Below are 10,882 nucleotides of genomic sequence, written 5' to 3'. Positions count from 1 at the left end.
ATGCAGCAGCATCAGGGTAATAGGATTAGGGCTTGATGTCAGCAGCTGTCACTGACATCCTAGTCTTAGTAAGAAAAAGGTGTCAGCCCGAAACCCTCATCAGTCGATAAGTAAACACAAACACAAACAAAGACACACATTGTTACCAGCCTATGTAGGTGAGTTAACAGAATGAACCTACATAGGCTGTGACCAAACAGCAACTCTTAATTTAAAGAAAAAAATGAAAAAAAAAAAAATTGCGTGGGCTCCCGCATAATTTTCATAACCAGCAGAGGGAAAACCAATGGCTGAGGACTGATGTTAATATTCTGGGAAGGAGCCAATAGTCCTAAAGTTCCCAGACAATTAATATCAGCTCACAGCTGTCAGCTTTGCTTTTACTGGCTAGTTTACAGGAGGACCACAGAAAAAATTGACATACGGACATCCTATAAAATCTAACCAGCAAAGGCTAGGCAGACAGCTGCAGGCTGATATTAATAGCTTAGGAAGGGATGATGGATATTGGCCCCCTCCCACACTAAAAACATCAGCTCTCAGCCACCCCAGAAAAGGGGCATGTATAAGATGCACCAAATCTGGCGCTTAGCTTTGCTCTTCCCACTTGCTCTGTAGTGGTGGTAAGTGGGGTGATGATTGGGGGGATTGATGTCACCTTTGTATTGTCAGGTGTCATCAAGCACCAAGGTTAGTAATAGAGAGGCGTCTATAAGATGCCCCCATTACTAACTCCATAGTGATTTTATAAAAACACAGACCCCCAGAATAAAGTCCTTTAGTTGAAATAATGACACAGACTCCTTTAATGAATCAAAATTAAACCATACTTACCGAACGCCTAATCCACTGACGCCAACATCTCCTGCAACAAAAATAAAATAGTAAACCTCAATATTCCTCACCTGTCTGCAGAGAAGATAATCCATAATGTCCCACAACTATCCTGATGACTTTGAGAGCAGTCACTGATGTGACTGCTCTCAAAGGCAGCTGACAATACACTGACACAGGAGGTAATCGCTCTCACAGCATATAGCACTGAGCCGCAGTAAGAGAGTTCACTTTAGTTCATCAGCTGATCAACTCCGGTGATGTCCTTTACGGCACCACCGCTGCGTGAGAAAGTTCAGTTCAGAAGCTCAGTGATACAATGCGGAAGCAATTACCTCCTGCCTGTGTATCGCTGGCGGCCGGGTAGAGCGGTCACATCTCCCGATGTGACAGTTCTACTCGTGAGATTGCCTAGGACACTCGGGATTACGTGGACTACGGGGGACGGGTGAGTATATGGTGGTTTATTTTTTTATTTTTTATAGAAGACATGAGCATCCTGGGATTGGGTGTTAAGGTGAGTATAAGTTGTTTTTCTATTTTACATTTTTTATAGGAGATGAGGGTATCGGGGATCTGGTGTTTGGTGAATATAATGTGTTTTTAATTTTTTATTTGAATATGTATGTAATTATTTTACATGTTTTTTTTAAGTGTGAGCACAGGTGCCGGCTGATGAGAGACTACGTCTCCCTTCAGGGGATGGCTGATGGGAGGAATTGTCTCATCAGCCCACGCCTGTTGACCTGTGGTAAGCTTTTTACTGCAGGTCACCACTGTGGGTTACAGTATCTCTGTGGGTTAACGATGACATCTGACAGCATGACCCTGCAGTGCTCTGACCGATGGTTTTACCGGTGGTAACATTACCACCGATAAGAAATACAGCGCCGGTGTTTCCTACGCTGTCACACAGATTACAGCATGGAAACACCATGGGAAACTGGAAAAATGAAAAAAAAAATCAGCAAATCTGCAAACCTTTTTATACCTGCATTTTTGCTGCAGATGAGACTGACTCAGTTGAAGTCATTGTGTGGAAAACACTAAAAATTTGCACAAAGAATTGACATGCTGCAGAAAAAACACACTGCAAACACTCTAAGGAAATGTACTGTTCATGTGCACAACACTTCAGGATTGTCATTGAATTAGCTCGCTTAAGGTTTCCATAGCGTTTTTGGACCATTTCCGCTTGGAAAAGCACAGCGAAAACGCATAAAAAACACACCATTTGCACACAGCCTAATGGTGCCCCGTAAGCTCCCATTTGAACATTATAACACTGTGCATGCTACTTTATAAAGAAATAAAGTAGTGAGTCACTTCTTATAAGGTAATACTGTAGTAAAGTGAGTGCCCCTTTATAAGATAAAGATACTGTGACTTCCCTCTGAGAAAGTAACAATACCGTGACTGTCCCCTTATAATGTAGTAATGCCCTGAACACCTCTTTATAAAGTAATGATAGTCTCTGTTACTTAGACTATGTTCGCATGTCAAGTAGTGATCAGTTAGAACAGATCCAGCAGCAATCCGTTAGCATCAAAGTTGTGCAGACACAACTTTTTAGACCATTTTTAAAAAATGATCTCTGCTGGATCCACTTTTTTTTAACGTCTATGGAAAACGGATCTGTTAATCAGCCATCTATCTTTGTTTTTTTTCATTTGTAAATGATCCGCTTTTTGCTTACTGGGTCCGTTACAATATGTGGAGTACCTGTGAGATTAAAATGCTTACTATACCACTGAATAAAATCCATGAGGGGTGTAGTTTCCAAAATGACCACCGTAGGAAGCTGACGTGAAACACGCTTAGGGGCACGTGTTACACTCACAGCCATGAATACGAGTAAGAGCCATTAATGACATGACTTGCTCCACCACTGTTAGGGATAAGACTCTGATGGTCACTGACCTTATATGATGTACACTGTATTCTGTTTCCCCCATGTGGTGTTGATGAGTCTGCCATTTCTTAATAGCTTGTTATATAATTATATGCACTGTCACTTTATATGCATATTGAATTTACTGTGAAGGCTTTTTTCCTATCTGTATTCATGCCTTGTAGGGTGACACCACGTTTTTGGTGCACCTTTGACCGGATTTGAATAGCTCTGTTATTGATAAAACTATTTTGATATGTTTTGTATTTCTTGTTATGAACTATTTGTCATTAAAAAATATACCTTTTTAATATACATTGCTCAAAAAAATTAAGGGAACACTTAAACAACAGAATGGCAGGCACGGCACCGTATAGGGAACGTGCCTCTGACTGCAGAGCCCCCATATAATAAGCTAGAAAGGACTCTGTGCAGTGCCTCCCCCTCCCACTACTCCCCCAGGTGATGCCATCATTAGGACGCCCAACTGACCAACGGGAAGAAGGAGGAAGGGGCGTCCGGCCACACCCTCAGGGATTAAATTCATGTGCTAGGGTCGGAGACTTCCTCTTTCTTCCCGGCCGACCCTTGGAAGCTTTTGTCCGAAGCCATGATCGAGGCCCTGAGTTAGAGAGCAGCACAGGACAGTGAGCAATGGTTTCAATCCCTTGTGTCCGGCCAGAGTGCTCACCTCCCTGTGCCGTCTCATGACCCCCTAACTTTGCAGCTGGCCTCCCCTATATTTACATCCCCCGGGGCTCCATCTCCTCCTAGTCTGCAGGCCTCCTGTAGATCTCCTGAGGCCGCAGGTTTCCTTGGCTCCCCCATCCTCCCCTAGCCTCCCCGCTGATGGTATCTCTTGTTCCCCCCTTATTTCTTCCCCTGTGCTGTCCACCCCGTACCTACCTCCTGCGGGCCAGTCATCCTGTTTGCCTGCGGCTTCTCCCAGCTCGGCTCCCCCTCACACTGCTCTGGCTCTGCGCGGTCCTCCCACCCTCCGCTGCAGATCCACGTCAGCGGCAGGTCATCGCCGCCACTCCATCCATCAGCCTGATCGCGTTGGGCGCTGCAGTTGCTGTTGCCATGCACGGGCCTGGGAGCATCAGCCCCGTGCACATTTTTCCTCCTCCGCCGGCGTCACGCTCCACTCGCCTGGACCCGGGCCCCCGCGACTTCCGCCAGCATCGTGCTGAGGCCCGGACAGGCCCCGCCCACTTCCATTCGGTACGGAGCAGGGCCAGATCACACGCTGCAGCTCCGGAACTCTCACGTCCGAGCCCCTGCGACTTCCGCTGACGTAGCATTCGGCCCAGGATAGCCCCACCCACTTCCTGTCAGCAGGCCAGGGATAGCCCTGCCCACTTCCTGTCAGCAGGGAGTGCGGCCTGTACTGCAGACAGGCCAGGCCGCAAGTGTCAGGAGACCAGGACACCCGACTGACTCCCAGTCCACGGGACGGGTGTCCCAGATCGTGCCCCCCACATAGACGTCGCACCTCCCGAAGGGACTCCCACAAATTCCCCCTTAAACCCCACACCTGACCTGCAGCGTCTCTCCAGCAGGCGCAGCTGCACCGCCTGCTCGGGACAACTTGGGGTCTGGTGTCAGAATCCAAAAGGCTGCTGCAGAGCACACTGTCCGGTCCAACCCAACCGTTCAGTGTGTTCTGCAGCATATACAGTACAGTCATGGCCAAAAGTTTAGAGAATGACACAAATATTAATTTTTACAAAGTCTACTGCTTCATTTTTTAAAATGGCAATTTGCATATACTCCAGAATGTTATAAAGAGTGATCAGCTTAACAGCAATTACTTGCAAAGTCAATATTTGCCTAGAAAATTAACTTTATCCCCCAAAACACATTTCAACATCATTGCAGCCCTACCTTAAAAGGACCAGCTAACATCGTTTCAGTGATTGCTCCATTAACACAGGTGTGGGTGTTGATGAGGACAGGGCTGGAGATCAATCTGTCATGATTAAGTAAGAATGACACCACTGGACACTTTAAAAGGAGGCTGGTGCTTGGCATCATTGTTTCTATTCTATTAACCATGGTTATCTCTCTGGAAAACGGCTTATTCGGAGAAGACCAGGTGAGCGCTACCACCAGTCTTTTCTCATGCCAACTGTCAAGCATCCTGAAGCCATTCATGTGTGGGGTTGCTTCTCAGCCAAGGGAATGGGCTTTCTCTCAGTCTTGCCTAAAAACACAGCCATGAATAAAGAATGGTACCAGAATGTCCTCCAAGAGCAACTTCTCCCAACCGTCCAAGAGCAGTTTGGCGATCAACAATGCCTTTTTCAACATGATGGAGCACCTTGCCATAAAGCAAAGGTGATAACTAAATGGCTCAGGGAACAAAACATAGAGATTTTGGGACCATGGCCTGGAAACTCCCCAGATCTTAATCCCATTGAGAATGTGTGGTCAATCATCAAGAGTCGGGTGGACAAACAAAAACCTTCAAATTCAGACAAAATAAAAGCATTGATTTTGCAAGAATGGACTGCTATCAGTCAGGATTTGATCCAGAAGTTGATTGAGAGCATGCCAGGGAGAATTGCTGAGGTCCTGAAGAAGAAGGGTCAACACTGCAAATATTGACTTGCTGCATTAACTCATTCTAACTGTCAATATAACCTTTTGTTATTCATAATATGATTGCAATTATATTTCTGTATGTGATAAAAACATCTGACAAACACACATAAAAACCAGAGGGCAGCAGATCATGTGAAAATATAATATTTGTGTCATTCTCTAAACTTTTGGCCATGACTGTATGTCTCAAAAGCACCTAACACAAGCACGCCATCCACACAGTATGCTCCGCAAACCTCCCCAATGACCCTTTCAATAAAAAAATATCATTAACCCCTGCCCTCCCATATACTGCCATTAATCTTAAATATAGCAACGTAGGCCACCTCCCACGCCCGAAGCACACCTCTACTTTTCACGGCCCCATATACATTTAGTGAACCCCTCATAGCTGACTTGAATGCACCCAACACACCCCATAGTAGCAGCGGTTCCAGGCGTAGACGCCGCAGGACCTCCCGCTCCTCAGATGACTCCAATCACCATTCCCACGATCAAGAGCCGTTCATCACGTTACCACCGCAGACACGGATCACATAGGAGCCACCACACATCTCATTACGCTAGATGGCGCTCCCTGTTCATATCCGATCAATCCAAACTATCTGAGCGTCACGACAGGTGGTCGCCAGCACACGACAGTAGCCAGAAGTCACGTGCTCCATCAATGACTGACAGCCGGAGGTAATCGTCACCCAGGGATACCAGCCAGTCCAACTACCAGACTAATCTCGGGCTCGGGCACACGACAGGAATCAGACGTCACCTGCTCCATCTCTGGCTTTCAGCCTGGGAGATCTATCCCACATTTCCTGGGCTTCAGGCCATGGCAGACACTGAACCTTAACCCACGATACAGCGGGAGCTGGAGTACCTCCATCACCTGGAGTCACCCGGCCGGAGTCAAATAGCGGTGAGTGTTCTCATCCCAGCGATCTACATGATGTAAATTACTAAGGAAATAACGATGGTATTTCCACCTGGCGGTGGTACAAAGTACAGTTCCACACGCGGCTGGGAAGTTAAAGCAACAGATGTTTGGCCTGATGATGGCTCAAAAGCAGCATCCTGCCCATGTGTGGCAACTGAGAGCAAAGCTGCATTGAAACTAGCGTGCCTACGCAGAGACGTATTTTTTCTGTGGTATTAACAGGTGTTTGCAGTATTGGGCTGTATTATGGGCCAGTGGCATCCAGAATGTTGCTCCGAATTAGTTATATATCAGAATATCATATATAAGTCATATAAATAGCCCCCCCTTTTTTCATACGCGACCACTAATGATTCAGTGGTCGCACGAGGAACAGGGGCCTGCTTACTATTTAACAAAGGATACTGCTGTTTCAACGCGTTTAGTAAAATAAACATGAACGCTCATCATCATCACCAGTTAAGCTAATGGCTGAGTGGTTAAATGCTTGGCTTATGGAACAGCAAATGTGAGTTCAAGCCCAGTTAAAAGTAAACTTTGTTTTCAAATGGAGCGCTTGCAAGCTGCTCTGCGGATATATAATGGATTTGAATACAGGTTTTACCCCCTTTAATTTTAGTAAGAGTCCCTGGAGTTGACCCAGCGGACAGCGGAGTATGGATCTCACGTATAAAGGTGGAATATGGGTCCAGGAGTCGGAATACACTAGTTCACGTATCACTCCTCCTGTGACACACATTGGTGAATGTTGAAAAATCGATAACGAATCAATGCTGAGAAAGGCATCTATTTAAAAAAAAAAATTCAATGCCAAACGAGGCATCTACTACAGAAGCAAAATCAATTACGCAAATACAGTCGTTACATTTAATGGTACACCCTGCATCAAGGTGTACCCTCAAAGCAAACGGAGCGATTACCAGGCATAATCCGGGTGGGCGTAACCGCCATAGGCCCCTGGCTAAGCCTTTACCCTGATAAAAGAGCTGCCCAGTGGCCATTTCATGGTTTTAAATACAGCTTTTTATCCCCTTCAAATTTAGTCAACATCGGCAAATAATCTAAAATCTGCGAGCGGCAAATAATCTAAAATCGGCTCCCCGAGACTGTACATCAAAAAATCAAAGTAGAGGTAGAACTAGGCAAGAAGGCGGGCACATTTACATCACTGCCATTCAGGAATTTCAGAGTCTCGCCTTTAGGTACTATTCCCAAAAAGAACCCAGAAAATATCGGCTAATACATTACCTTTCCTACCCAAAAGGCGTTTCGCTTAACGACGCAATAACCCCCAAAAGACACTTCCGTAAACTACACTTCAGTTAACAGAGCGGCCGAACTCGTGCGCGAAGCGTGGCCCAGTGCCCGGCTGGCAAAATCCGACATAGTCTGCTTTCCGTCTGTTGCCCGTGGCATTTCAGAAGTACCACTATCACCAAAAAAAAAAAAAAAACAGCCCGTGCAACATGCTCCCTTTCCTCGGCATCAAAATAGATATCAACGAAATGGTTTTTCTCATTTACTGGCAGAAAAGTCTTTCTCCCCAACGCACAGCCATTGAGCCTACAGTGTCCTCCCTCCATTTGGGACATGGTGGCCAATCACTGATGCCCCTTATCCGCGCCTCAGTGACACCGGCTGCCCGGCAGGTTTATGGTAAGTAGTAAGGCATGGGAAGAATGGTGCTCGTTAATTAAATGAAGACCAATTTGGATTGGACCTGATATGTGGGGGGGGCGAAATATGATGCGGAGTGGCGCAGCTGGCGGGGATGGTTTTCCCGCTGAAATGAGGCACTGATGTATAATTTTGATTTTTGTTTATTTGTGGAGCCATGTTGTTTATAGGCTCAATTTTATGCAAATATCTGTGTTTTGAGATTTCTTCTTTTTATTTATTCTTACACAGGAAGAGTTTTACCCTTTAAATAATATCTGCTCTCAATGTAATTTTTACTAGCTATATAAGATGTCATATTCTTTCTGTATTGATTCCTGAATGTTTAATAAAAAAGATCTGATTAAAAAAAAATGAAGACCAATTGATACGTGTGATCTGGCGAGATACGACGTGTTAGAACTCCCGAATCGTCTCACGCATAGAAGCGTGTCAGGTACATTAGCACAACAACATTTATCAGAAATAGCCTTTTTCTTCCAGCTTTTGGGGTGGGACGACATAACTAAATATTTTTTTCATCAAGCAAGCCGTTAAAGACTGGAAATGGCTTCAACCTAGTCAGGAATGTCGTCGCCCTGTTTCCTTAAGTCTGTTGTATCACATTATCGCAATCTCTATAACAGTGTTCAAGTCACAATACGAGTCAACACTAATATCTACAGCGTTCACAATCGCATTCTTTGGGTCACTTCGCATTAGCAAACTGCTACCGCAGTCAAAATCAGCATCGGTAGGCGGGTTAATCAACGAAGATCTCGTCAAATGCAGAGACGCTGTCACACCATCTCTGCATACTCACCCGGCCATCGCTCCCACGTCGCAGCCCCTCGCCGCCCGACAGCTACGGCGGTCACCTCTGACAGGCGCGCGGCCGACGGCGTCTTTGCATGCAATGCTCATGCGCCATAGGCCGCGGCCGTGCCTCCCTTCTGCTTCTTGTGCTCCGGCTATGCCCTGACCCAGAAACACCCCCTGACCAATGGCAGACCAGACAGGGGCATATCAGGCCGCTTCTCCCTGAGTGAGGCAACTGATTGTTGTGTTTCCTAGCACACTGGGCCTCACTTCTTCGTGTGCTCTTCAGTCTCACAGTCCCGTTCTCGTGTGCTCCCTGCAGCAGCCTCGCAGTCCGGCTATCCGTGTCCCCTGCTGTACTCCAGTCCTGCCTCCGGTGTTCCTGTTCCATCCTGCTTCAGTCCTGCCATCCTACTCCAGTCCTGCCTCCGGTGTTCCTGTTCCATCCTGCTCCAGTCCTGCCGTCCTACTCCAGTCCTGCCTCCGGTGTTCATGTTCCATCCTGCTCCAGTCCTGCCTCTGGTGTTCCTGTTCCATCCTGCTCCAGTCCTTCCGTCCTACTCCAGTCCTGCCTCCGGTGTTCCAGTTCCATCCTGCTCCAGTCCTTCCATCCTCCTCTAATCCTGTCACCTGTGTTCCTGCTCCAGCCATCCCTCCACGTTCCAGTCTACTGTCTTACTCCATTCCTGTCTCCTGTGTTCCAGCTCTGTCCTGTCATCTGCACTTCAGTCCCTCCACCTTCCAGTCTACAGTCTTACTCCACTCCTGTCTCCTGTGTTTCAGCTCTGTTCTGTCATCTACACTTCAGTCCCACAGTCCTACTCCAGTCCATCCTGAGCCGCCCCTCTCGGTAACGGCTACCATGGTACTCGAACCCCTGGGCCTGCTCCTAACGGTCCCTGTATAGGGGTCGGTTCCACCTGGCAGCTCGCCCAGGGCCCCTCAGTGCCACGGCCCAGAGGGTCCACTCCTGGAGATTCCGGCTCCAGACCAGCCATACTAACATTAGGGTGCAGAAATCTAAATGCCATCCGCACCGGTAGAGGGGCGTGGATCTTGGTCAAGGCGTTATACAATCCTATATGCACAGTAAAAATAGTTGAACTCTATAAAGTTATAAGACACACGAGTAGATTCCTCCTCTCACACACCGACGGGTCCCTGTTATGATTGAGTCACCGAGGAGGAAAAGCAAAAACAAGCTAAGCCACAGAAAACCAGAGAGGTTGGTAACTAAGCGGATTGCAGACCCCTGATCCTATCCACACAACTAGCAGTAGCCGTGGAGCATACCTACGATGATCCTAGATGCCTCGTCACAGCCGGAGAACTAAATAAGCCTAAAGCAAGAAAAGGAGAAATCTAAACTGCCCCAGAGCAGACTCCAAAGCAATTGACAGCCCCCAAACATGTATTGTCAGTGAGACAAGATGAAAACACAAACACAGATAGAAAAATAGGCTGAGCAAACGATGGGGCCCACACTAACTAGAAAGGACAGGAAAGGAAAGATGCTGTCTGCAATCACACACAAAGCCCTGCCAAAAAATGTCCAACACTTTCTGATACCAAAAACCCTGAAGTCGCTAGACTTCAATTCCCTATATCAGCACTCTGGTATATTCTGAATACAGAGCAAAAAGAGACCAATCTGATCAGGGACAAAAAGCAAACTGGCATAAACAGAGACATAAGGATGGAAATTCAGCACAGCCCCAGCAGGGGCTGGCTGACCACAAAAACTGAGTAAAACAGACCAAATCTCATGTGAAAAAATAGCAGAGCACACTTAGCTTGAGAAGGCAGGAACAGAACTGGAAACGAGAACCTCAGGGCAGGAAAAATCACCAGCACAAAATTAGGGAGTCGGCTGTCTTAAATCCAGTCAGAGACTCCGGATGTCCACTCACAGTCCTCCTCTTCAGGTGGCAGGTCTCTACCATTTAGATCAGCTTCATTACCTACTGTCACCACTAGAGGGAGCCCGGATGGAGAACTCATGACTCCTCTGTCAACACAGCCAGCTCCACCACCCTCACCAGAAGCCAGAGGTAAACCAGAAAATGAGTTCACAACAGGTCCCCTCTTACTAAATATCAGTTTAACGCAATCTTTAAGCAATGTTTAGAGGCAGCTGACATTAC

The sequence above is a fragment of the Dendrobates tinctorius genome, unplaced genomic scaffold (genome assembly GCF_039654945.1).
Source record: "Dendrobates tinctorius isolate UK_male_01 unplaced genomic scaffold, ASM3965494v1 ptg000011l, whole genome shotgun sequence".
NCBI classification, from domain to species: domain Eukaryota; kingdom Metazoa; phylum Chordata; class Amphibia; order Anura; family Dendrobatidae; genus Dendrobates; species Dendrobates tinctorius.
Note: the sequence above shows the minus strand (reverse complement) of the source record.